Consider the following 26851-nt stretch of genomic DNA (forward strand, 5'->3'; position numbering starts at 1 on the left):
CGGGACAACTGCAATATCAAGGAGTGGATTTTGGAAAAGATGAGCATATTTCGAGTCAATGAACAGATGCACTGCGATCTGGGTGCGCACCGGCGCAGGCAAGCCCAATATAAATTAGAACACAACAGTTTAACAATTCGGTTATTGCAGCTGAAATCATACTCCTTCTCAAACTATGCAGGATGACCCGGGTTTTTGAGAAAATCCGTTATAACGGGAAAGATTATGAACCGGAACTGACAACAAGCCCATTTAAACAGACACAGAATGATCCGGGACTGCAAGGACATCCCTTTGACCCAGATGCAGAATAACCCTTGACTGACAGCAGTTCCCTTTTTTTCAAGAATAAAGTCAGATTTCGATCATCCCTGAAGGCATTTGTGCATAGAGGCTCAGGACCACGCGGGGCAGAGACTGTTATTGAAGCCACAGGTGATAGACAGGCAGGAAGGAGGGAGGGACGTAAAACCAGCCCAGTCTGAAATATATAATTATTTAACATTTTAAGAAAATAAATGCATTTAAATTGTATTTAAAAAAAAATTAATTTGAGTTGTTTTAAATAAATAAATAATTGATTCATAATCTATGTATTTTTTGATTGAACGAAGGCTGTGTGACTAGAAGAATTCCATTGGAAATGAGGGGTGCAGTCAATAAATACCCAAACACAGTAAGCCCATGGTGGAAGACAAGCCATGAGGGAAGATGTGGGCTACAAGGGCGATGTTTTAAAGTCGGGTGTGTCTTTCTGCTGGATCTGACAGCAGCTGCTTGTGCTGTGAAAGAGGTCAAATGTAAGAGAGCCCAGCGCAGGCAGAACAGAAAAAGCATATTTATTTTATAAGTTAAAAATTTGGGATTATATATAAATATGCACATATATATATACATGTATAAACAAAGTCAGTCAGTCAGACATGTCTTGTCTTGGATTGATTTAATTTGAATTTGAAAATAAGTATGGAGGATGTCATCATGTCACACAGCCCACACGCAAGCCCTGCCTAAAATCGCTATATTTCTAACTTGTGTATTTTCCATTCTTTCAGATGTGGAATAGCAAAATCCCACAGCAGTTTCATCTACCATCAGAGAGTCCGCGAAGGAGTGGCCAATCAAATCAGTATGGTTTCAAGTTGCATGTAATGCATTTTTTTCACTTGACAGTAAGATCGCACAGCACGTTTGCACACACTCTAGCTTACACAAACAAACAAACAAAATAAAATTCCTTAATCTCCAAAGGCAGGTTTTGAAATTTGAAATTGGAAATTCGGGACAGACAGCACATCCCTTTTAAACAGACACAGAATGATGAGGGTCTGATAGCACACCATTTTAAAGAGACAGAGAATGGTCTCGGACAGAGAGCACATCCCCTTAAAAGGGACACGGAAATAGAATGAATAAAAACAGATAAATATGTAAAACTCGGCAGGTCGTGCAGATTTCGTGGAGGAAGAATCCGTTTTCACGATCTGTCGGATAATCATTCCGATATTTCAAAAAAAGTTAAAGATTACAGATGTTTTCAACAAAAATAGCGCCTGGAAAAAATACGCAGCGAGAAAGGTCAAATGAGAACGTCTGTGATATAGTGGAACGCAGGAGTGATTAAATAATACATGGCACAATGGAGAAAGGCGAAGTGGGTGGTAATCGGGCAATAACGTAACAAAGGATGGTCCAGAGGAGGTGTTCGTGGGAAAAGCAGAACCATTACCAGACAATGGGAGCGGTGCTTATCATCCGATATGTTGAACCTAATGTTGAGGCCAGAAGACGAGAACATGCCTACAAGAAAGGGTGTCAGCGCCTTTTAATCAGACCAGGCAGCTTTGCCAGCCCGGATTGATTTCCTGTCCGCTTTGAATTCGGCAGCCAAGGGACGAATTCTTAAGTCAGCTTCTCTCATCTTTTCAGCTCGAGAGAAACAGGACGCACTCATATTCAGGGCAGAGGTGCAGATTGACGCTGAATGTATGCTTATCCCAATTGAGGTGAATTTATTCGTACAGACAGGAAGATGTACTGATCAAGTATTGGCCGGAACCAAACAAGGGTTTAGGTGATGCAACGAGGCACAGAGCCGAGTACCTCTGAGATATTTTAACTCTACTCACTTTGGCGGGTTTCACTTTGCTCTGAGATTTGGATGCTGATGGAACATCGTCGTAAAATCACACCTTTTAACGTGAAATACGTCTGTTTTCTCACATGTCGAGCGGCTGTTAGAAGCGGAAATTTGAGCAAAACATGGAGGGGATCGTCGGGATTTGGCCCGTGACCTCTCGCATTTCAAATGTGATTATTCCAAAGCGAGCATCATAACCGTGGACCAACGAGCCGCCGATAGTGAAAAGCGCAGCTCTCAGATTCTGACGTTGGTGAGAAACGATATTCGGCCGATCGTGCTTGTGCTGTCCCTCAGTGACCTATCTAATTAGTGCCCCTCGACATTTTCCTGCAACTGTTCTCCTTTTAACGAATATAATATTAATTTGAGACATGACATGAGGAAAGTGCAGCATCCCTGTCATTCAAAGGGGAATTTGGCGATGAGATCAAATGTGAATGTCAAAAAGTGGTGAAGCTGCAAGCCAACGACGACGAGAATGGGATTCGAACCCATGCGTGCAGTCCATCTCCTTAACCTCTCGGCCACCTCGTCTCTGCTATAAGACATCGTCAGCCATTCAAGCTCCTGCTTTTTGTATCCAAACAGAAATAATGTGCAAGTAAGTCCACTTCACAGCTTGCTCTGCCCGCCCATGCAGATCGACAATGATGAAAACTTGCCATGAGTTTCTTTCAGCAAACAGCCTTCCTTCACTTCAGGTGAGTGACTGGAAGAGATGGTTGGTTTCTCGGCAGAATCACAACAAAGGATATAAAATTTCACGTAGCGAGCTAAGTTGACCACGGCAGGACTCGAACGTGCAATCTTCTGATAACTTTGGGGCTGTAATCAAAGTCAGACGCCTGATCCATTAGGCCATGCGGCCGCTGCCAGCACCATTCATTGTGTTGTTGTGTGTATTGCGAGCAAATTCGGGGCAACTGCAATATCAAGGAGTGGATTTAGGAAAAGATGAGCATATTTCGAGTGAATGAACAGATGCACTGCGATCTGGGTGCGTACCGGCGCAGGCAACCCCAATGTAAATGGGAACACTATAGTTTAACAATTCGGTCATTGCAGCTCAAATCATACTCCTTCTCAAACAATACAGGGTGACCCGGGGTTATGAGAAAATCCGTTTTAAAGGGAAAGATTATGAACCGGAACTGACAACCAGCCGATTTAAATAGACACAGAATGATCCGGTATTGCAAGGACATCCCTTTTACCCAGATGCAGAATGACCCTTGACTGACAGCAGTTCTCTTTTAAAAGAATAAAGTGAGATTTCGATCATCCCTGAAGGCAATTGTGCAGTGGGGCTCAGACCACTCGGCGCAGAGACTGTTATTGAAGCCACAGTTGATAGACAGGCAGGAAGGAAGGAGGGAGGGACGTAAAACCAGCCCAGTCTGAAACACACAAACAAACTAAAATTCCTTAACCTCCAAAGGCAGGTTTTGAAATTTGAAATTGGAAATCCGGGACAGACAGCACATCCCTTTTAAACAGACACAGAATGATGAGGGTTTGAGAGCACACCATTTTACAGAGAGAGTGAATGATCTCGGACAGACAGCAAATCCCCTTAAAAGGGACACGGAAATAGAATGAATAAAAACAGATAAATATGTAAATCTCGGCAGGTCGTGCAGATTTTCTGGAGGAAGAATCTGGTTTCACGTTCTGTCGGATAATCAATCCGATAATACAGGAAAAAGTTAAAGATTACAGATGTTTTCAACAAAAATAGCGCCTTGAAAAAATATGCAGCGAGAAAGTTCAAATGGGAACGTCTGTGATACAGCGGAACGCAGGAGTGATTAAACAATACATGGCACAATGGAGAAAGGCAAAGTGGGTGGTAATCGGGCAATAACGTAACAAAGGATGGTCCAGAGGAGGTGTTAGTGGGAACAGCAGAACCATTACCAGACAATGGGAGCGGTGCTTATCATCCGATACGTTGAACCTAATGTTGAGGCCAGAAGACGAGAACATGCCTACAATATAGGGTATCACCGCCTTTTAATCAGACCAGGCAGCTTTGCCAGACCGGATTGATTTCCTGTCCGCTTTGAATTCGGCAACCAAGGGACGAATTCAAAAGGCAGCTTCTCTCATCTTTTCAGCTCTAGAGACACAGGACGCACTCATATTCAGGGCAGAGGTGGAGATTGACGCTGAATGTATGCTTATCCCAATTGAGGTGAACTTATGCGTACAGACAGGAAGATATACTGATCAAGAAACGGCCGGAACGAAACAAGGCTTTAGGTTATCCACCGATTCACAGAGCCGAGTACCTCTGAGATATTTTAACTTTACTCAGTTTGGCGGGTTTCACTTTGCTCTGGGATTTGGATGCTAAGGGAACATCGGCGTAAACTCACACGTTTTAACGTGAAATATGTCTGTTTTCTCACATGTCGAGCGGCTGTTAGAAGCGAAACTTTGAGTAAAACATGGTGGTGCTCGTCCGGGATTTGGCCCGTGACCTCTTGCATTTCAAATGTGATCATTCCGAAGGGAGAATCATAACCGTGGACCAACGAGTCGCCGACAGTGAAAAGCGCAGCTCTCAGATTCTGACGGTGGTGAGAAATGATATTATGGCCCATCGTGCATGTGTTGTCTCTCAGATACCTATCTAATTAGTTCCCCTCGCCATTGTACTGCAACTGTTCTCCTTTTGACGAATATATTATTAATTTGAGACATGACATGAGGAAAGTACAGCATCCCTGCAAGTAAAAGGGGAATTTGGCGATGAGGTTAAATGTGAATGTCAAAAAGTGGTAAAGCTGCAAGCCAACGACGACGAGAAGGGGATTCGAACCCATGCGTGCAGAGCACAATGGATTAGCAGTCCATCGCCTTAACCTCTCGGCCACCTCGTCCATGCTATAAGACATCGTCAGCCATTCAATCTCCTGCTTTTTGTATCCAAACAGAAATAATTTGCAAGAAAGTGCACTTCACACCTTGCTCTGCCCGTGCATGCAGATCGACAATGATGAAAACTTGCCATGAGATTCTTTCAGCAAACAGCCTTCCTTCACGACAGGTGAGTGACTGGAAGAGATGGTTGGTTTCTCAGCAGAATAACAATAAAGAATATAACATTTCAGTAGCGAGCTAATTTGACCACGGCAGGGCTCGAACCTGCAATCTTCTGATAACTTTGCGGTTGTAATCGAAGTCAGACGCCTTATCCATTAGGCCACGCGGCCGCTGCCAGCACCATTCATTGTGTTGTTGTGTATATTGCGAGCAAATTCGGGGCAACTGCAATATCAAGGAGTGGATTTCGGAAAAGATGAACATATTTCGAGTGAATGAACAGATGCACTGCGATCTGGGTGCGCACCGGCGCAGGCAACCCCAATGTAAATTGGAACACTATAGTTTAACAATTCGGTCATTGCAGCTGAAATCATATTCCTTCTCAAACAATACAGGATGACCCGGGTTGACGAGAAAATCCGTTTTAAAGGGAAAGATTATGAACCGGAACTGACACCCAGCCCATTTAAACAGACGCGGAATGATCCGGGATTGCAAGGACATCCCTTTTACCCAGATGCAGAATGACCTTTGACTGACAGCAGTTCCCTTTTCAAAGAATAAAGTGAGATTTCGATCATCCCTGAAGGCAATTGTGCAGTGGGGCTGAGGACCACTCGGCGCAGAGACTGTTATTGAAGCCACAGTTGATAGACAGGCAGGAAGGAAGGAGGGAGGGACGTAAAACCAGCCCAGTCTGAAACACACAAACAAACTAAAATTCCTTAACCTCCAAAGGCAGGTTTTGAAATATGAAATTGGAAATCCGGGACAGACAGCACATCCCTTTCAAACAGACACAGAATGATGAGGGTTTGAGAGCACACCATTTTACAGAGACAGAGAATGATCTCGGACAGACAGCAAATCCCCTTAAAAGGGACACGGAAATAGAATGAATAAAAACAGATAAATATGTAAATCTCGGCAGGTCGTGCAGATTTTCTGGAGGAAGAATCCGGTTTCACGTTCTGTCGGATAATCAATCCGATATTACAGGAAAAAGTTAAAGATTACAGATGTTTTCAACAAAAATAGCGCCTTGAAAAAATATGCAGCGAGAAAGTTCAAATGGGAACGTCTGTGATACAGCGGAACGCAGGAGTGATTAAACAATACATGGCACAATGGAGAAAGGCAAAGTGGGTGGTAATCGGGCAATAACGTAACAAAGGATGGTCCAGAGGAGGTGTTAGTGGGAACAGCAGAACCATTGCCAGACAATGGGAGCGGTGCTTATCATCCGATACGTTGAACCTAATGTTGAGGCCAGAAGACGAGAACATGCCTACAATATAGGGTATCACCGCCTTTTAATCAGACCAGGCATCTTTGCCAGACCGGATTGGTTTCCTGTCCGCTTTGAATGCGGCAACCAAGGGACGAATTCAAAAGGCAGCATCTCTCATTTTTTCAGCTCTAGAGACACAGGACGCACTCATATTCAGGGCAGAGGTGGAGATTGACGCTGAATGTATGCTTATCCCAATTGAGGTGAACTTATGCGTACAGACAGGAAGATATACTGATCAAGTATCGGCCGGAACGAAACAAGGCTTTAGGTTATCCAACGAGTCACAGAGCCGAGTACCTCTGAGATATTTTAACTTTACTCAGTTTGGCGGGTTTCACTTTGCTCTGGGATTTGAATGCTAAGGGAACATCGGCGTAAACTCACACGTTTTAACGTGAAATATGTCTGTTTTCTCACATGTCGAGCGGCTGTTAGAAGCGAAACTTTGAGTAAAACATGGTGGTGCTCGTCCGGGATTTGGCCCGTGACCTCTTGCATTCCAATGTGATCATTCCGAAGGGAGAATCATAACCGTGGACCAACGAGTCGCCGACAGTGAAAAGCGGAGCTCTCAGATTCTGACGGTGGTGAGAAATGATATTATGGCCCATCGTGCATGTGTTGTCTCTCAGATACCTATCTAATTAGTGTCCCTCGCCATTGTACTGCAACTCTTCTCCTTTTGACGAATATATTATTAATTTGAGACATGACATGAAGAAAGTACAGCATCCCTGTAATTAAAAGGGGAATTTGGCGATGAGGTTAAATGTGAATGTCAAAAAGTGGTAGAGCTGCAAGCCAACGACGACGAGAATGGGATTCGAACCCATGCGTGCAGAGCACAATGGATTAGCAGTCCATCGCCTTAACCTCTCGGCCACCTCGTCTCTGCTATAAGACATCGTCAGCCATTCAATCTCCTGCTTTTTGTATCCAAACAGAAATAATGTGCAAGAAAGTCCACTTCACAGCTTGCTCTGCCCGTCCTTGCAGATCGACAATGATGAAAACTTGCCATGAGATTCTTCAAGCAAACAGCCTTCCTTCACTTCAGGTGAGTGACTGGAAGAGGTGGTTGGTTTCTCGGCAGAATCACAACAAAGAATATAAAATTTCAGTAGCGAGCTAAGTTGACCGCGGCAGGACTCGAACCTGCAATCTTCTGATAACTTTGTGCTTGTAATCGAAGTCAGACGTCTTATCCATTAGGCCACGCGGCCGCTGCCAGCACCGTTCATTGTGTTGTTGTGTATATTGCGAGCAAATTCGGGGCAACTGCAATATCAAGGAGTGGATTTAGGAAAAGATGAGCATATTTCGAGTGAATGAACAGATGCACTGCGATCTGGGTGCGCACCGTCGCAGGCAACCCCAATGTAAATGGGAACACTATAGTTTAACAATTCGGTCATTGCAGCTGAAATCATATTCCTTCTCAAACAATACAGGGTGACCCGGGTTTATGAGAAAATCCGTTTTAAAGGGAAAGATTATGAACCGGAACTGACAACCAGCCCATTTAAACAGACACAGAATGATCCGGTATTGCAAGGACATCCCTTTTACCCAGATGCAGAATGACCCTTGACTGACAGCAGTTCTCTTTTAAAAGAATAAAGTGAGATTTCGATCATCCCTGAAGGCAATTGTGCAGTGGGGCTGAGGAACACGCGGCGCAGAGACTGTTATTGAAGCCACAGGTGATAGACAGGCAGGAAGGAAGGAGTGAGGGACGTAACACCAGCCCAGTCTGAAACACACAAACAAACTAAAATTCCTTAACCTCCAAAGGCAGGTTTTGAAATTTGAAATTGGAATTCCGGGACAGACAGCACATATCTTTTAAACAGACACAGAATGATGAGGGTCTGATAGAACACAATTTTAAAGAGACAGAGAATGATCTCGGACAGACAGCAAATCGCCTTAAAAGGGACACGGAAATAGAATGAATTAAAAACAGATAAATATGTAAAACTCGGCAGGTCGTGCAGATTTTCTGGAGGAAGAATCCGGTTTCACGTTCTGTCGGATAATCAATCCGATATTACAGGAAAAAGTTAAAGATTACAGATGTTTTCAACAAAAATAGCGCCTTGAAAAAATATGCAGCGAGAAAGTTCAAATGGGAACGTCTGTGATACAGCGGAACGCATGAGTGATTAAACAATACATGGCACAATGGAGAAAGGCAAAGTGGGTGGTAATCGGGCAATAACGTAACAAAGGATGGTCCAGAGGAGGTGTTAGTGGGAACAGCAGAACCATTACCAGACAATGGGAGCGGTGCTTATCATCCGATACGTTGAACCTAATGTTGAGGCCAGAAGACGAGAACATGCCTACAATATAGGGTATCACCGCCTTTTAATCAGACCAGGCAACTTTGCCAGACCGGATTGATTTCCTGTCCGCTTTGAATTCGGCAACCAAGGGACGAATTCAAAAGGCAGCTTCTCTCATCTTTTCAGCTCTAGAGACACAGGACGCACTCATATTCAGGGCAGAGGTGGAGATTGACGCTGAATGTATGCTTATCCCAATTGAGGTGAACTTATGCGTACAGACAGGAAGATATACTGACCAAGTATCGGCCGGAACGAAACAAGGCTTTAGGTTATCCAACGAGTCACAGAGCCGAGTACCTCTGAGATATTTTAACTTTACTCAGTTTGGCGGGTTTCACTTTGCTCTGGGATTTGGATGCTAAGGGAACATCGGCGTAAACTCACACGTTTTAACGTGAAATATGTCTGTTTTCTCACATGTCGAGCGGCTGTTCGAAGCGAAACTTTGAGTAAAACATGGTGGTGCTCGTCCGGGATTTGGCCCGTGACCTCTTGCATTTCAAATGTGATCATTCCGAAGGGAGAATCATAACCGTGGACCAACGAGTCGCCGACAGTGAAAAGCGCAGCTCTCAGATTCTGACGGTGGTGAGAAATTATATTATGGCCCATCGTGCATGTGTTGTCTGTCAGATACCTATCTTATTAGTGCCCCTCGCCATTGTACTGCAACTCTTCTCCTTTTGACGAATATATTATTAATTTGAGACATGACATGAGGAAAGTACAGCATCCCTGTAAGTAAAAGGGGAATTTGGCGATGAGGTTAAATGAGAATGTCAAAAAGTGGTAAAGCTGCAAGCCAACGACGACGAGAATGGGATTCGAACCCATGCGTGCAGAGCACAATGGATTAGCAGTCCATCGCCTTAAACTCTCGGCCACCTCGTCTCGGCCATAAGACATCGTCAGCCATTCAATCTCCTGCTTTTTGTATCCAAACAGAAATAATGTGCAAGAAAGTCCACTTCACAGCTTGCTCTGCCCGTGCATGCAGATCGACAATGATGAAAACTTGCCATGAGATTCTTTTAGCAAACAGCCTTCCTTCACTTCAGGTGAGTGACTGGAAGAGATGGTTGGTTTCTCTGCAGAATCACAACAAAGAATATAAAATTTCAGTAGCGAGCTAATTTGACCACGGCAGGACTCGAACCTGCAATCTTCTGATAACTTTGCAGTTGTAATCGAAGTCAGACGCCTTATCCATTAGGCCACGCGGCCGCCGCCAGCAGCATTCATTGTGTTGTTGTGTATATTGCGAGCAAATTCGGGGCAACTGCAATATCAAGGAGTGGATTTAGGAAAAGATGAACATATTTCGAGTGAATGAACAGATGCACTGCGATCTGGGTGCGCACCGGCGCAGGCAACCCCAATGTAAATTGGAACACTATAGTTTAACAATTCGGTCATTGCAGCTGAAATCATACTCCTTCTGAAACAATACAGGATGACCCGGGTTTACGAGAAAATCCGTTTTAAAGGGAAAGATTATGAACCGGAACTGACACCCAGCCCATTTAAACAGACGCAGAATGATCCGGGATTGCAAGGACATCCCTTTTACCCAGATGCAGAATGACCCTTGACTGACAGCAGTTCCCTTTTCAAAGAATAAAGTGAGATTTCGATCATCCCTGAAGGCAATTGTGCAGTGGGGCTGAGGAGCACTCGGCGCAGAGACTGTTATTGAAGCCACAGTTGATAGACAGGCAGGAAGGAAGGAGGGAGGGACGTAAAACCAGCCCAGTCTGAAACACACAAACAAACTAAAATTCCTTAACCTCCAAAGGCAGGTTTTGAAATTTGAAATTGGAAATCCGGGACAGACAGCACATCCCTTTTAAACAGACACAGAATGATGAGGGTTTGAGAGCACACCATTTTACAGAGACAGAGAATGATCTCGGACAGACAGCAAATCCCCTTAAAAGGGACACGGAAATAGAATGAATAAAAACAGATAAATATGTAAATCTCGGCAGTTCGTGCAGATTTTCTGGAGGAAGAATCCGGTTTCACGTTCTGTCGGATAATCAATCCGATATTACAGGAAAAAGTTAAAGATTACAGATGTTTTCAACAAAAATAGCGCCTTGAAAAAATATGCAGCGAGAAAGTTCAAATGGGAACGTCTGTGATACAGCGGAACGCAGGAGTGATTAAACAATACATGGCACAATGGAGAAAGGCAAAGTGGGTGGTAATCGGGCAATAACGTAACAAAGGATGGTCCAGAGGAGGTGTTAGTGGGAACAGCAGAACCATTACCAGACAATGGGAGCGGTGTTTATCATCCGATACGTTGAACCTAATGTTGAGGCCAGAAGACGAGAACATGCCTACAATATAGGGTATCACCGCCTTTTAATCAGACCAGGCAGCTTTGCCAGACCGGATTGATTTCCTGTCCGCTTTGAATTCGGCAACCAAGGGACGAATTCAAAAGGCAGCTTCTCTCATCTTTTCAGCTCTAGAGACACAGGACGCACTCATATTCAGGGCAGAGGTGGTGATTGACGCTGAATGTATGCTTATCCCAATTGAGGTGAACTTATGCGTACCGACAGGAAGATATACTGATCAAGTATCGGCCGGAACGAAACAAGGCTTTAGGTTATCCAACGAGTCACAGAGCCGAGTACCTCTGAGATATTTTAACTTTACTCAGTTTGGCGGGTTTCACTTTGCTCTGGGATTTGGATGCTAAGGGAACATCGGCGTAAACTCACACGTTTTAACGTGAAATATGTCTGTTTTCTCACATGTCGAGCGGCTGTTAGAAGCGAAACTTTGAGTAAAACATGGTGGTGCTCGTCCGGGATTTGGCCCGTGACCTCTTGCATTTCAAATGTGATCATTCCGAAGGGAGAATCATAACCGTGGACCAACGAGTCGCCGACAGTGAAAAGCGCAGCTCTCAGATTCTGACGGTGGTGAGAAATGATATTATGGCCCATCGTGCATGTGTTGTCTCTCAGATACCTATCTTATTAGTGCCCCTCGCCATTGTACTGCAACTGTTCTCCTTTTGACGAATATATTATTAATTTGAGACATGACATGAGGAAAGTACAGCATCCCTGTAAGTAAAAGGGGAATTTGGCGATGAGGTGAAATGTGAATGTCAAAAAGTGGTAAAGCTGCAAGCCAACGACGACGAGAATGGGATTCGAACCCATGCGTGCAGAGCACAATGAATTAGCAGTCCATCGCCTTAAACTCTCGGCCACCTCGTCTCTGCTATAAGACATCGTCAGCCATTCAATCTCCTGCTTTTTGTATCCAAACAGAAATAATGTGCAAGAAAGTGCACTTCACACCTTGCTCTGCCCGTGCATGCAGATCGACAATGATGAAAACTTGCCATGAGATTCTTTCAGCAAACAGCCTTCCTTCACGACAGGTGAGTGACTGGAAGAGATGGTTGGTTTCTCAGCAGAACAACAATAAAGAATATAAAATTTCAGTAGCGAGCTAATTTGACCACGGCAGGGCTCGAACCTGCAATCTTCTGATAACTTTGCGGTTGTAATCGAAGTCAGACGCCTTATCCATTAGGCCACGCGGCCGCTGCCAGCACCATTCATTGTGTTGTTGTGTATATTGCGAGCAAATTCGGGGCAACTGCAATATCAAGGAGTGGATTTAGGAAAAGATGAACATATTTCGAGTGAATGAACAGATGCACTGCGATCTGGGTGCGCACCGGCGCAGGCAACCCCAATGTAAATTGGAACACTATAGTTTAACAATTCGGTCATTGCAGCTGAAATCATATTCCTTCTCAAACAATACAGGATGACCCGGGTTGACGAGAAAATCCGTTTTAAAGGGAAAGATTATGAACCGGAACTGACACCCAGCCCATTTAAACAGACGCGGAATGATCCGGGATTGCAAGGACATCCCTTTTACCCAGATGCAGAATGACCTTTGACTGACAGCAGTTCCCTTTTCAAAGAATAAAGTGAGATTTCGATCATCCCTGAAGGCAATTGTGCAGTGGGGCTGAGGACCACTCGGCGCAGAGACTGTTATTGAAGCCACAGTTGATAGACAGGCAGGAAGGAAGGAGGGAGGGACGTAAAACCAGCCCAGTCTGAAACACACAAACAAACTAAAATTCCTTAACCTCCAAAGGCAGGTTTTGAAATATGAAATTGGAAATCCGGGACAGACAGCACATCCCTTTCAAACAGACACAGAATGATGAGGGTTTGAGAGCACACCATTTTACAGAGACAGAGAATGATCTCGGACAGACAGCAAATCCCCTTAAAAGGGACACGGAAATAGAATGAATAAAAACAGATAAATATGTAAATCTCGGCAGGTCGTGCAGATTTTCTGGAGGAAGAATCCGGTTTCACGTTCTGTCGGATAATCAATCCGATATTACAGGAAAAAGTTAAAGATTACAGATGTTTTCAACAAAAATAGCGCCTTGAAAAAATATGCAGCGAGAAAGTTCAAATGGGAACGTCTGTGATACAGCGGAACGCAGGAGTGATTAAACAATACATGGCACAATGGAGAAAGGCAAAGTGGGTGGTAATCGGGCAATAACGTAACAAAGGATGGTCCAGAGGAGGTGTTAGTGGGAACAGCAGAACCATTGCCAGACAATGGGAGCGGTGCTTATCATCCGATACGTTGAACCTAATGTTGAGGCCAGAAGACGAGAACATGCCTACAATATAGGGTATCACCGCCTTTTAATCAGACCAGGCATCTTTGCCAGACCGGATTGGTTTCCTGTCCGCTTTGAATGCGGCAACCAAGGGTTCGAATTCAAAAGGCAGCTTCTCTCATTTTTTCAGCTCTAGAGACACAGGACGCACTCATATTCAGGGCAGAGGTGGAGATTGACGCTGAATGTATGCTTATCCCAATTGAGGTGAACTTATGCGTACAGACAGGAAGATATACTGATCAAGTATCGGCCGGAACGAAACAAGGCTTTAGGTTATCCAACGAGTCACAGAGCCGAGTACCTCTGAGATATTTTAACTTTACTCAGTTTGGCGGGTTTCACTTTGCTCTGGGATTTGGATGCTAAGGGAACATCGGTGTAAATTCACACGTTTTAACGTGAAATATGTCTGTTTTCTCACATGTCGAGCGGCTGTTAGAAGCGAAACTTTGAGTAAAACATGGTGGTGCTCGTCCGGGATTTGGCCCGTGACCTCTTGCATTTCAAATGAGATCATTCCGAAGGGAGAATCATAACCGTGGACCAACGAGTCGCCGACAGTGAAAAGCGGAGCTCTCAGATTCTGACGGTGGTGAGGAATGATATTATGGCCCATCGTGCATGTGATGTCTCTCAGATACCGATCTAATTAGTGCCCCTCGCCATTGTACTGCAACTCTTCTCCTTTTGACGAATATATTATTAATTTGAGACATGACATGAAGAAAGTACAGCATCCCTGTAAGTAAAAGGGGAATTTGGCGATGAGGTTAAATGTGAATGTCAAAAAGTGGTAAAGCTGCAATCCAACGACGACGAGAATGGGATTCGAACCCATGCGTGCAGAGTACAATGGATTAGCAGTCCATCGCCTTAACCTCTCGGCCACCTCGTCTCTGCTATAAGACATCGTCAGCCATTCAATCTCCTGCTTTTTGTATCCAAACAGAAATAATGTGCAAGAAAGTCCACTTCACAGCTTGCTCTGCCCGTGCATGCAGATCGACAATGATGAAAACTTGCCATGAGATTCTTTCAGCAAACAGCCTTCCTTCACTTCAGGTGAGTGACTGGAAGAGATGGTTGGTTTCTCAGCAGAATCACAACAAAGAATATAAAATTTCAGTAGCGAGCTAATTTGACCACGGCAGGACTCGAACCTGCAATTTTCTGATAACTTTGAAGTTATAATCGAAGTCAGACGCCTTATCCATTAGGACACGCGGCCGCTGCCAGCGCCATTCATTGTGTTGTTGTGTATATTGCGAGCAAATTCGGGGCAACTGCAATATCAAGGAGTGGATTTCGGAAAAGATGAACATATTTCGAGTGAATGAACAGATGCACTGCGATCTGGGTGCGCAACGGCGCAGGCAACCCCAATGTAAATTGGATCACTATAGTTTAACAATTCAGTCATTGCAGCTGAAATCATACTCCTTCTGAAACAATGCAGTATGACCCGGGTTTACGAGAAAATCCGTTTTAAAGGGAAAGATTATGAACCGGAACTGACACCCAGCCCATTTAAACAGACGCAGAATGATCCTGGATTGCAAGGACATCCCTTTTACCCAGATGCAGAATGACCCTTGACTGACAGCAGTTCCCTTTTCAAAGAATAAAGTGAGATTTCGATCATCCCTGAAGGCAATTGTGCAGTGGGGCTGAGGACCACTCCGCGCAGAGACTGTTATTGAAGCCACAGTTGATAGACAGGCAGGAAGGAAGGAGGGAGGGACGTAAAACCAGCCCAGTCTGAAACACACAAACAAACTGAAATTCCTTAACCTCCAAAGGCAGGTTTTGAAATTTGAAATTGGAAATCCGGGACAGACAGCACATCCCTTTTAAACAGACACAGATTGATGACGGTTTGAGAGCACACCATTTTACAGAGACAGAGAATGATCTCGGACAGACAGCAAATCCCCTTAAAAGGGACACGGAAATAGAATGAATAAAAACAGATAAATATGTAAATCTCGGCAGGTCGTGCAGATTTTCTGGAGGAAGAATCCGGTTTCACGTTCTGTCGGATAATCAATCCGATATTACAGGAAAAAGTTAAAGATTACAGATTTTTTCAACAAAAATAGCGCCTTGAAAAAATATGCAGCGAGAAAGTTCAAATGGGAACGTCTGTGATACAGCGGAACGCAGGAGTGATTAAACAATACATGGCACAATGGAGAAAGGCAAAGTGGGTGGTAATCGGGCAATAACGTAACAAAGGATGGTCCAGAGGGGGTGTTAGTGGGAACAGCAGAACCATTACCAGACAATGGGAGCGGTGCTTATCATCCGATACGTTGAACCTAATGTTGAGGCCAGAAGACGAGAACATGCCTACAATATAGGGTATCACCGCCTTTTAATCAGACCAGGCAGCTTTGCCAGACCGGATTGATTTCCTGTCCGCTTTGAATTCGGCAACCAAGGGACGAATTCAAAAGGCAGCTTCTCTCATCTTTTCAGCTCTAGAGACACAGGACGCACTCATATTCAGGGCAGAGGTGGAGATTGACGCTGAATGTATGCTTATCCCAATTGAGGTGAACTTATGCGTACAGACAGGAAGATATACTGATCAAGTATCGGCCGGAACGAAACAAGGCTTTAGGTTATCCAACGAGTCACAGAGCCGAGTACCTCTGAGATATTTTAACTTTACTCAGTTTGGCGGGTTTCACTTTGCTCTGGGATTTGGATGCTAAGGGAACATCGGCGTAAACTCACACGTTTTAACGTGAAATATGTCTGTTTTCTCACATGTCGAGCGGCTGTTAGAAGCGAAACTTTGAGTAAAACATGGTGGTGCTCGTCCGGGATTTGGCCCGTGACCTCTTGCATTTCAAATGTGATCATTCCGAAGGGAGAATCATAACCGTGGACCAACGAGTCGCCGACAGTGAAAAGCGCAGCTCTCAGATTCTGACGGTGGTGAGAAATGATATTATGGCCCATCGTGCATGTGTTGTCTCTCAGATACCTATCTAATTAGTGCCCCTCGCCATTGTACTGCAACTGTTCTCCTTTTGACGAATATATTATTAATTTGAGACATGACATGAGGAAAGTACAGCATCCCTGTAAGTAAAAGGGGAATTTGGCGATGAGGTTAAATGTGAATGTCAAACACTGGTAAAGCTGCAAGCCAACGACGACGAGAATGGGATTCGAACCCATGCGTGCAGAGAACAATGGATTAGCAGTCCATCGCCTTAACCTCTCGGCCACCTCGTCTCTGCTATAAGACATCGTCAGCCATTCAATCTCCTGCTTTTTGTATCCAAACAGAAATAATGTGCAAGAAAGTCCACTTCACAGCTTGCTCTGCCCGTGCATGCAGATCGACAATGATGAAAACTTGCCATGAGATTCTTTCAGCAAACAGCCTTCCTTCACTTCAGGTGAGTGACTGGAAGAGATGGTTGGTTTCTCAGCAGAATCACAACAAAGAATATAAAATTTCAGTAGCGAGCTAATTTGACCACGGCAGGACTCGAACCTGCAATCTTCTGATAACTTTGCGGTTGTAATCGAAGACAGACGCCTTATCCATTAGGCCACGCGGCCGCTGCCAGCACCATTCATTGTGTTGTTGTGTATATTGCGAGCAAATTCGGGGCAACTGCAATATCAAGGAGATGATTCGGAAAAGATGAACATATTTCGAGTGAATGAACAGATGCACTGCGATCTGGGTGCGCACCGGCGCAGGCAACCCCAATGTAAATTGGAACACTATAGTTTAACAATTCGGTCATTGCAGCTGAAATAATACTCCTTCTCAAACAATACAGGATGACCCGGGTTTACGAGAAAATCCGTTTTAAAGGGAAAGATTATGAACTGGAACTGACACCCAGCCCATTTAAACAGACGCAGAATGATCCGGGATTGCAAGGACATCCCTTTTACCCAGATGCAGAATGACCCTTGACTGACAGCAGTTCCCTTTTCAAAGAATAAAGTGAGATTTCGATCATCCCTGAAGGCAATTGTGCAGTGGGGCTGAGGACCACTCGGCGCAGAGACTGTTGTTGAAGCCACAGTTGATAGACAGGCAGGAAGGAAGGAGGGAGGGACGTAAAACCAGCCCAGTCTGAAACACACAAACAAACTAAAATTCCTTAACCTCCAAAGGCAGGTTTTGAAATTTGAAATTGGAAATCCGGGACAGACAGCACATCCCTTTTAAACAGACACAGAATGATGAGGGTTTGAGAGCACACCATTTTACAGAGACAGAGAATGATCTCGGACAGACAGCAAATCCCCTTAAAAGGGACACGGAAATAGAATGAATAAAAACAGATAAATATGTAAATCTCGGCAGTTCGTGCAGATTTTCTGGAGGAAGAATCCGGTTTCGCATTCTGTCGGATAATCAATCCGATATTACAGGAAAAAGTAAAGATTACAGATGTTTTCAACAAAAATAGCGCCTTGAAAAAATATGCAGCGAGAAAGTTCAAATGGGAACGTCTGTGATACATCGGAACGCAGGAGTGATTAAACAATACATGGCACAATGGAGAAAGGCAAAGTGGGTGGTAATCGGGCAATAACGTAACAAAGGATGGTCCAGAGGGGGTGTTAGTGGGAACAGCAGAACCATTACCAGACAATGGGAGCGGTGCTTATCATCCGATACGTTGAACCTAATGTTGAGGCCAGAAGACGAGAACATGCCTACAATATAGGGTATCACCGCCTTTTAATCAGACCAGGCAGCTTTGCCAGACCGGATTGATTTCCTGTCCGCTTTGAATTCGGCAACCAAGGGACGAATTCAAAAGGCAGCTTCTCTCATCTTTTCAGCTCTAGAGACACAGGACGCACTCATATTCAGGGCAGAGGTGGAGATTGGCGCTGAATGTATGCTTATCCCAATTGAGGTGAACTTGTGCGTACAGACAGGAAGATATACTGATCAAGTATCGGCCGGAACGAAACAAGGCTTTAGGTTATCCAACGAGTCACAGAGCCGAGTACCTCTGAGATATTTTAACTTTACTCAGTTTGGCGGGTTTCACTTTGCTCTGGGATTTGGATGCTAAGGGAACATCGGCGTAAACTCACACGTTTTAACGTGAAATATGTCTGTTTTCTCACATGTCGAGCGGCTGTTAGAAGCGAAACTTTGAGTAAAACATGGTGGTGCTCGTCCGGGATTTGGCCCGTGACCTCTTGCATTTCAAATGTGATCATTCCGAAGGGAGAATCATAACCGTGGACCAACGAGTCGCCGACAGTGAAAAGCGCAGCTCTCAGATTCTGACGGTGGTGAGAAATGATATTATGGCCCATCGTGCATGTGTTGTCTCTCAGATACCTATCTAATTAGTGCCCCTCGCCATTGTACTGCAACTGTTCTCCTTTTGACGAATATATTATTAATTTGAGACATGACATGAGGAAAGTACAGCATCTCTGTAAATAAAAGGGGAATTTAGCGATGAGGTTAAATGTGAATGTCAAAAAGTGGTAAAGCTGCAAGCCAACGACGACGAGAATGGGATTCGAACCCATGCGTGCAGAGCACAATGAATTAGCAGTCCATCGCCTTAACCTCTCGGCCACCTCGTCTCTGCTATAAGACATCGTCAGCCATTCAATCTCCTGCTTTTTGTATCCAAACAGAAATAATGTGCAAGAAAGTCCACTTCACAGCTTGCTCTGACCGTGCATGCAGATCGACAATGATGAAAACTTGCCATGAGATTCTTTCAGCAAACAGCCTTCCTTCACTTCAGGTGAGTTACTGGAAGAGATGGTTGGTTTCTCAGCAGAATCACAACAAAGAATATAAAATTTCAGTAGCGAGCTAATTTAACCACGGCAGGACTCGAACCTGCAATCTTCTGATAACTTTGCGGTTGTAATCGAAGTCAGACGCCTTATCCATTAGGACACGCGGCCGCTGCCAGCGCCATTCATTGTGTTGTTGTGTATATTGCGAGCAAATTCGGGGCAACTGCAATATCAAGGAGTGGATTTCGGAAAAGATGAACATATTTCGAGTGAATGAACAGATGCACTGCGATCTGGGTGCGCACCGGCGCAGGCAACCCCAATGTAAATTGGAACACTATAGTTTAACAATTCGGTCATTGCAGCTGAAATCATACTCCTTCTGAAACAATACAGGATGACCCGGGTTTACGAGAAAATCCGTTTTAAAGGGAAAGATTATGAACCGGAACTGACACCCAGCCCATTTAAACAGACGCAGAATGATGAGGGTTTGAGAGCACACCATTTTACAGAGACAGAGAATGATCTCGGACAGACAGCAAATCCCCTTAAAAGGGACACGGAAATAGAATGAATAAAAACAGATAAATATGTAAATCTCGGCAGGTCGTGCAGATTTTCTGGAGGAAGAATCCGGTTTCACGTTCTGTCGGATAATCAATCCGATATTACAGGAAAAAGTTAAAGATTACAGATTTTTTCAACAAAAATAGCGCCTTGAAAAAATATGCAGCGAGAAACTTCAAATGGGAACGTCTGTGATACAGCGGAACGCAGGAGTGATTAAACAATACATGGCACAATGGAGAAAGGCAAAGTGGGTGGTAATCGGGCAATAACGTAACAAAGGATGGTCCAGAGGGGGTGTTAGTGGGAACAGCAGAACCATTACCAGACAATGGGAGCGGTGCTTATCATCCGATACGTTGAACCTAATGTTGAGGCCAGAAGACGAGAACATGCCTACAATATAGGGTATCACCGCCTTTTAATCAGACCAGGCAGCTTTGCCAGACCGGATTGATTTCCTGTCCGCTTTGAATTCGGCAACCAAGGGACGAATTCAAAAGGCAGCTTCTCTCATCTTTTCAGCTCTAGAGACACAGGACGCACTCATATTCAGGGCAGAGGTGGAGATTGACGCTGAATGTATGCTTATCCCAATTGAGGTGAACTTATGCGTACAGACAGGAAGATATACTGATCAAGTATCGGCCGGAACGAAACAAGGCTTTAGGTTATCCAACGAGTCACAGAGCCGAGTACCTCTGAGATATTTTAACTTTACTCAGTTTGGCGGGTTTCACTTTGCTCTGGGATTTGGATGCTAAGGGAACATCGGCGTAAACTCACACGTTTTAACGTGAAATATGTCTGTTTTCTCACATGTCGAGCGGCTGTTAGAAGCGAAACTTTGAGTAAAACATGGTGGTGCTCGTCCGGGATTTGGCCCGTGACCTCTTGCATTTCAAATGTGATCATTCCGAAGGGAGAATCATAACCGTGGACCAACGAGTCGCCGACAGTGAAAAGCGCAGCTCTCAGATTCTGACGGTGGTGAGAAATGATATTATGGCCCATCGTGCATGTGTTGTCTCTCAGATACCTATCTAATTAGTGCCCCTCGCCATTGTACTGCAACTGTTCTCCTTTTGACGAATATATTATTAATTTGAGACATGACATGAGGAAAGTACAGCATCCCTGTAAGTAAAAGGGGAATTTGGCGATGAGGTTAAATGTGAATGTCAAACACTGGTAAAGCTGCAAGCCAACGACGACGAGAATGGGATTCGAACCCATGCGTGCAGAGAACAATGGATTAGCAGTCCATCGCCTTAACCTCTCGGCCACCTCGTCTCTGCTATAAGACATCGTCAGCCATTCAATCTCCTGCTTTTTGTATCCAAACAGAAATAATGTGCAAGAAAGTCCACTTCACAGCTTGCTCTGCCCGTGCATGCAGATCGACAATGATGAAAACTTGCCATGAGATTCTTTCAGCAAACAGCCTTCCTTCACTTCAGGTGAGTGACTGGAAGAGATGGTTGGTTTCTCAGCAGAATCACAACAAAGAATATAAAATTTCAGTAGCGAGCTAATTTGACCACGGCAGGACTCGAACCTGCAATCTTCTGATAACTTTGCGGTTGTAATCGAAGTCAGACGCCTTATCCATTAGGCCACGCGGCCGCTGCCAGCACCATTCATTGTGTTGTTGTGTATATTGCGAGCAAATTCGGGGCAACTGCAATATCAAGGAGATGATTCGGAAAAGATGAACATATTTCGAGTGAATGAACAGATGCACTGCGATCTGGGTGCGCACCGGCGCAGGCAACCCCAATGTAAATTGGAACACTATAGTTTAACAATTCGGTCATTGCAGCTGAAATAATACTCCTTCTCAAACAATACAGGATGACCCGGGTTTACGAGAAAATCCGTTTTAAAGGGAAAGATTATGAACTGGAACTGACACCCAGCCCATTTAAACAGACGCAGTATGATCCGGGATTGCAAGGACATCCCTTTTACCCAGATGCAGAATGACCCTTGACTGACAGCAGTTCGCTTTTCAAAGAATAAAGTGAGATTTCGATCATCCCTGAAGGCAATTGTGCAGTGGGGCTGAGGACCACTCGGCGCAGAGACTGTTGTTGAAGCCACAGTTGATAGACAGGCAGGAAGGAAGGAGGGAGGGACGTAAAACCAGCCCAGTCTGAAACACACAAACAAACTAAAATTCCTTAACCTCCAAAGGCAGGTTTTGAAATTTGAAAGTGGAAATCAGGGACAGACAGCACATCCCTTTTAAACAGACACAGAATGATGAGGGTTTGAGAGCACACCATTTTACAGAGACAGAGAATGATCTCGGACAGACAGCAAATCCCCTTAAAAGGGACACGGAAATAGAATGAATAAAAACAGATAAATATGTAAATCTCGGCAGTTCGTGCAGATTTTCTGGAGGAAGAATCCGGTTTCGCATTCTGTCGGATAATCAATCCGATATTACAGGAAAAAGTAAAGATTACAGATGTTTTCAACAAAAATAGCGCCTTGAAAAAATATGCAGCGAGAAAGTTCAAATGGGAACGTCTGTGATACATCGGAACGCAGGAGTGATTAAACAATACATGGCACAATGGAGAAAGGCAAAGTGGGTGGTAATCGGGCAATAACGTAACAAAGGATGGTCCAGAGGGGGTGTTAGTGGGAACAGCAGAACCATTACCAGACAATGGGAGCGGTGCTTATCATCCGATACGTTGAACCTAATGTTGAGGCCAGAAGACGAGAACATGCCTACAATATAGGTTATCACCGCCTTTTAATCAGACCAGGCAGCTTTGCCAGACCGGATTGATTTCCTGTCCGCTTTGAATTCGGCAACCAAGGGACGAATTCAAAAGGCAGCTTCTCTCATCTTTTCAGCTCTAGAGACACAGGACGCACTCATATTCAGGGCAGAGGTGGAGATTGGCGCTGAATGTATGCTTATCCCAATTGAGGTGAACTTGTGCGTACAGACAGGAAGATATACTGATCAAGTATCGGCCGGAACGAAACAAGGCTTTAGGTTATCCAACGAGTCACAGAGCCGAGTACCTCTGAGATATTTTAACTTTACTCAGTTTGGCGGGTTTCACTTTGCTCTGGGATTTGGATGCTAAGGGAACATCGGCGTAAACTCACACGTTTTAACGTGAAATATGTCTGTTTTCTCACATGTCGAGCGGCTGTTAGAAGCGAAACTTTGAGTAAAACATGGTGGTGCTCGTCCGGGATTTGGCCCGTGACCTCTTGTATTTCAAATGTGATCATTCCGAAGGGAGAATCATAACCGTGGACCAACGAGTCGCCGACAGTGAAAAGCGCAGCTCTCAGATTCTGACGGTGGTGAGAAATGATATTATGGCCCATCGTGCATGTGTTGTCTCTCAGATACCTATCTAATTAGTGCCCCTCGCCATTGTACTGCAACTGTTCTCCTTTTGACGAATATATTATTAATTTGAGACATGACATGAGGAAAGTACAGCATCTCTGTAAATAAAAGGGGAATTTAGCGATGAGGTTAAATGTGAATGTCAAAAAGTGGTAAAGCTGCAAGCCAACGACGACGAGAATGGGATTCGAACCCATGCGTGCAGAGCACAATGAATTAGCAGTCCATCGCCTTAACCTCTCGGCCACCTCGTCTCTGCTATAAGACATCGTCAGCCATTCAATCTCCTGCTTTTTGTATCCAAACAGAAATAATGTGCAAGAAAGTCCACTTCACAGCTTGCTCTGCCCGTGCATGCAGATCGACAATGATGAAAACTTGCCATGAGATTCTTTTAGCAAACAGCCTTCCTTCACTTCAGGTGAGTGACTGGAAGAGATGGTTGGTTTCTCAGCAGAATCACAACAAAGAATATAAAATTTCAGTAGCGAGCTAATTTGACCACGGCAGGACTCGAACCTGCAATCTTCTGATAACTTTGCGGTTGTAATCGAAGTCAGACGCCTTATCCATTAGGCCACGCTGCCGCTGCCAGCACCACTCATTGTGTTGTTGTGTATATTGCGAGCAAATTCGGGGCAACTGCAATATCAAGGAGTGGATTTAGGAAAAGATGAACATATTTCGAGTGAATGAACAGATGCACTGCGATCTGGGTGCGCACCGGCGCAGGCAACCTCAATGTAAATTGGAACACTGTAGATTAACAATTCGGTCATTGCAGCTGAAATCATATTCCTTCTCAAACAATACAGGATGACCCGGGTTTACGAGAAAATCCGTTTTAAAGGGAAAGATTATGAACCGGAACTGACACCCAGCCCATTTAAACAGACGCAGAATGATCCGGGATTGCAAGGACATCCATTTTACCCAGATGCAGAATGACCCTTGACTGACAGCAGTTCCCTTTTCAAAGAATAAAGTGAGATTTCGATCATCCCTGAAGGCAATTGTGCAGTGGGGCTGAGGACTACTCGGCGCAGAGACTGTTATTGAAGCCACAGTTGATAGACAGGCAGGAAGGAAGGAGGGAGGTACGTAAAACCAGCCCAGTCTGAAACACACAAACAAACTAAAATTCCTTAACCTCCAAAGGCAGGTTTTGAAATATGAAATTGGAAATCCGGGACAGACAGCACATCCCTTTTAAACAGACACAGAATGATGAGGGTTTGAGAGCACACCATTTTACAGAGACAGAGAATGATCTCGGACAGACAGCAAATCCCCTTAAAAGGGACACGGAAATAGAATGAATAAAAACAGATAAATATGTAAATCTCGGCAGTTCGTGCAGATTTTCTGGAGGAAGAATCCGGTTTCACGTTCTGTCGGATAATCAATCCGATATTACAGGAAAAAGTTAAAGATTACAGATGTTTTCAACAAAAATAGCGCCTTGAAAAAATATGCAGCGAGAAAGTTCAAATGGGAACGTCTGTGATACAGCGGAACGCAGGAGTGATTAAACAATACATGGCACAATGGTGAAAGGCAAAGTGGGTGGTAATCGGGCAATAACGTAACAAAGGATGGTCCAGAGGAGGTGTTAGTGGGAACAGCAGAACCATTACCAGACAATGGGAGCGGTGCTTATCATCCGATACGTTGAACCTAATGTTGAGGCCAGAAGACTATAACATGCCTACAATATAATGTGTCACCGCCTTTTAATCAGACCAGGAAGCTTGGCCAGCCCGGATTGATTTCCTGTCCGCTCTGAATTCGGCAACCAAGAGATTAATTCAAAAACTAGCTTCTCACATCTTTTCAGCTCTGGAGAAACAGGACGCACTGATATTCAGGGCAGAGGTGGAGATTGACACTGAATGTATGCGTATCCCCATTGAGCAGAGCTGATCGCACAGACAGGAATATATACTGATCAAATATTGGACGGAACCAAACACGGGATAAGGTTATCCATCGAGTCACAGAGCCGAGTACCTCTGAGATATTTTTACTTTACTCAGTTGTGTGAGTTTCACTTTGCTCTGGGATTTAGACGCTGTGAGAACAATCGGCGCAAAATCAGACATTTTAATGTGAAACATGTCTGTTTTCTCACATGTCAAGCGGCTGTGAGGAGCGGAAATTTGACTAAAAAATGGCGGGGCTTGTCACGGATTTGGCCCGAGGTCTCTCGCATTTCAAATGTGATCATTCCTAAGCGAGAATCATACCTCGAGACCAACGAGCCGCCGACAGTGAAGAGCGCAGCTCTCAGATTCTGACGGTAGTGAGAAAATATGTTAGGCCCATCGTGCTTGTGCTGTCACTCAGAGACCGATCTAATTAGTCCACCTCTCCGCAGTCCTCCAAATGTTATCCTTTTGACGAATATATTATTAATTTGAGACATAACATGATCAAAGTGCAGCATCCTTGTCAGTGAAAGGGAAATTGGGCGATGAGGTTAATGTGATTGACAAAGTGACCAGGGGAGTCAAAGCTGAACACAAGTACGACGAGGATGGTATTGGAACCCATGCGTGCAGAAGAAAATTGATTTGGAGTCCAACGCCTTAACTTCTCGGCTACCTCGTCTCTTATTCAACCAAGCGTCAGCCTTTCAATCTCCTTCTTTTTGTAGCCCAACAGAAATAATGTGCAAGAAAATCCACTTCACAGATTGCTCTGCCCGTGCATGCAGATCGACAATGATGAAAACTTGCCATTAGATTCTTAAAGCAAACAGCCTTCCTTGACTTCGGGTGAGTGACTCGAAGAGATGGTTGGTTTTTCGGCAGAATCGCAACAAATATAACATTTCACGCAGCGAGTTAATTGACCGCGGCAAGATACGAATCTGCAATGTTTTGATAAGTTCGCGGTTATAATCGAAGTCAGACGCCGTATCCATTAGACCACGCGGCCGCTGCCACCATCATACAATGTGTTGTTTGTATATTGCGAGCAAAATAAAGGAGTGGATTGAGGAAAAGTTGAGCATATTTCGAGTGAATGAACAGATGCACTGCGATCTGGGTGCGCACCCGGCGCAGGCAACCCCAACGTAAATTGGAACACAACAGTTTAACAATTCGGTCATTGCAGCTGAAATCATACTCCTACTCAAACTATACAGAATGACCCGGGTTTATGAAAAAATCCGTTTTAAAGGTGAAGATTATGAACTGGAACTGACAACCAGCCCGTTAAAACAGTTACAGAATGATCGGTAACTGCAAGGACATTCCTTTTACCCAGATGCAGAATCACCCTTGACGGAACGCAGATCCCTTTTAAAAGAATGAAGTGAGATTTCTATCATCCCTGAAGGCAAGTGTGCTGTGGAGCTCAGGACCACGCGGGGCAGAGACGGTTATTGAAGCCACAGATGATAGACAGGAAGGAAGGAGGGAGAGAAGTAAAACCAACCCAGACTGAAAGCCAATTTAGAAATATATATATAATAAACATTTTAAGAAAATAAATACATTTAATTTTGATTTGCAAAAAATTGAATTGAGTTGTTTCAAATAAATAAATAATTGATTCATAACCTAGATATTTTTTGATTGAAGGATGG

At 44.3% G+C, this 26851-nt stretch overlaps 17 non-coding genes across 17 annotated transcripts; all 17 read right to left on the minus strand.

The window, feature by feature from the left end:
- Positions 1 to 4946: 4946 nt before the first annotated feature.
- On the minus strand, positions 4947 to 5028 carry trnas-gcu (transfer RNA serine (anticodon GCU)). Its single transcript has one exon. It is a non-coding gene; the product is annotated as a tRNA-Ser (tRNA).
- Positions 5029 to 5272: 244 nt separating this feature from the next.
- trnar-ucg (transfer RNA arginine (anticodon UCG)) lies at positions 5273 to 5361 on the minus strand. Its single transcript is given in 2 exon segments — positions 5273 to 5308; positions 5325 to 5361. It is a non-coding gene; the product is annotated as a tRNA-Arg (tRNA).
- Positions 5362 to 7296: 1935 nt separating this feature from the next.
- trnas-gcu (transfer RNA serine (anticodon GCU)) lies at positions 7297 to 7378 on the minus strand. Its single transcript has one exon. It is a non-coding gene; the product is annotated as a tRNA-Ser (tRNA).
- A 244-nt stretch (positions 7379 to 7622) lies between these two features.
- trnar-ucg (transfer RNA arginine (anticodon UCG)) lies at positions 7623 to 7711 on the minus strand. The gene is given in 2 exon segments: positions 7623 to 7658; positions 7675 to 7711. It is a non-coding gene; the product is annotated as a tRNA-Arg (tRNA).
- Positions 7712 to 9648: 1937 nt separating this feature from the next.
- Positions 9649 to 9730, minus strand: trnas-gcu (transfer RNA serine (anticodon GCU)). Its single transcript has one exon. It is a non-coding gene; the product is annotated as a tRNA-Ser (tRNA).
- Positions 9731 to 9974: 244 nt separating this feature from the next.
- trnar-ucg (transfer RNA arginine (anticodon UCG)) lies at positions 9975 to 10063 on the minus strand. The gene is given in 2 exon segments: positions 9975 to 10010; positions 10027 to 10063. It is a non-coding gene; the product is annotated as a tRNA-Arg (tRNA).
- Positions 10064 to 11999: 1936 nt separating this feature from the next.
- Positions 12000 to 12081, minus strand: trnas-gcu (transfer RNA serine (anticodon GCU)). Its single transcript has one exon. It is a non-coding gene; the product is annotated as a tRNA-Ser (tRNA).
- A 244-nt stretch (positions 12082 to 12325) lies between these two features.
- On the minus strand, positions 12326 to 12414 carry trnar-ucg (transfer RNA arginine (anticodon UCG)). The gene is given in 2 exon segments: positions 12326 to 12361; positions 12378 to 12414. It is a non-coding gene; the product is annotated as a tRNA-Arg (tRNA).
- A 1937-nt stretch (positions 12415 to 14351) lies between these two features.
- trnas-gcu (transfer RNA serine (anticodon GCU)) lies at positions 14352 to 14433 on the minus strand. The gene has a single exon. It is a non-coding gene; the product is annotated as a tRNA-Ser (tRNA).
- A 2269-nt stretch (positions 14434 to 16702) lies between these two features.
- On the minus strand, positions 16703 to 16784 carry trnas-gcu (transfer RNA serine (anticodon GCU)). Its single transcript has one exon. It is a non-coding gene; the product is annotated as a tRNA-Ser (tRNA).
- Positions 16785 to 17028: 244 nt separating this feature from the next.
- On the minus strand, positions 17029 to 17117 carry trnar-ucg (transfer RNA arginine (anticodon UCG)). Its single transcript is given in 2 exon segments — positions 17029 to 17064; positions 17081 to 17117. It is a non-coding gene; the product is annotated as a tRNA-Arg (tRNA).
- Positions 17118 to 19051: 1934 nt separating this feature from the next.
- On the minus strand, positions 19052 to 19133 carry trnas-gcu (transfer RNA serine (anticodon GCU)). The gene has a single exon. It is a non-coding gene; the product is annotated as a tRNA-Ser (tRNA).
- A 244-nt stretch (positions 19134 to 19377) lies between these two features.
- trnar-ucg (transfer RNA arginine (anticodon UCG)) lies at positions 19378 to 19466 on the minus strand. Its single transcript is given in 2 exon segments — positions 19378 to 19413; positions 19430 to 19466. It is a non-coding gene; the product is annotated as a tRNA-Arg (tRNA).
- A 1613-nt stretch (positions 19467 to 21079) lies between these two features.
- Positions 21080 to 21161, minus strand: trnas-gcu (transfer RNA serine (anticodon GCU)). The gene has a single exon. It is a non-coding gene; the product is annotated as a tRNA-Ser (tRNA).
- A 244-nt stretch (positions 21162 to 21405) lies between these two features.
- Positions 21406 to 21494, minus strand: trnar-ucg (transfer RNA arginine (anticodon UCG)). Its single transcript is given in 2 exon segments — positions 21406 to 21441; positions 21458 to 21494. It is a non-coding gene; the product is annotated as a tRNA-Arg (tRNA).
- A 1934-nt stretch (positions 21495 to 23428) lies between these two features.
- On the minus strand, positions 23429 to 23510 carry trnas-gcu (transfer RNA serine (anticodon GCU)). The gene has a single exon. It is a non-coding gene; the product is annotated as a tRNA-Ser (tRNA).
- A 244-nt stretch (positions 23511 to 23754) lies between these two features.
- Positions 23755 to 23843, minus strand: trnar-ucg (transfer RNA arginine (anticodon UCG)). Its single transcript is given in 2 exon segments — positions 23755 to 23790; positions 23807 to 23843. It is a non-coding gene; the product is annotated as a tRNA-Arg (tRNA).
- Between the last annotated feature and the right edge of the window lie 3008 nt (positions 23844 to 26851).

The sequence above is a fragment of the Pristiophorus japonicus genome, unplaced genomic scaffold (assembly GCF_044704955.1).
Source record: "Pristiophorus japonicus isolate sPriJap1 unplaced genomic scaffold, sPriJap1.hap1 HAP1_SCAFFOLD_668, whole genome shotgun sequence".
Classification (NCBI taxonomy): domain Eukaryota; kingdom Metazoa; phylum Chordata; class Chondrichthyes; family Pristiophoridae; genus Pristiophorus; species Pristiophorus japonicus.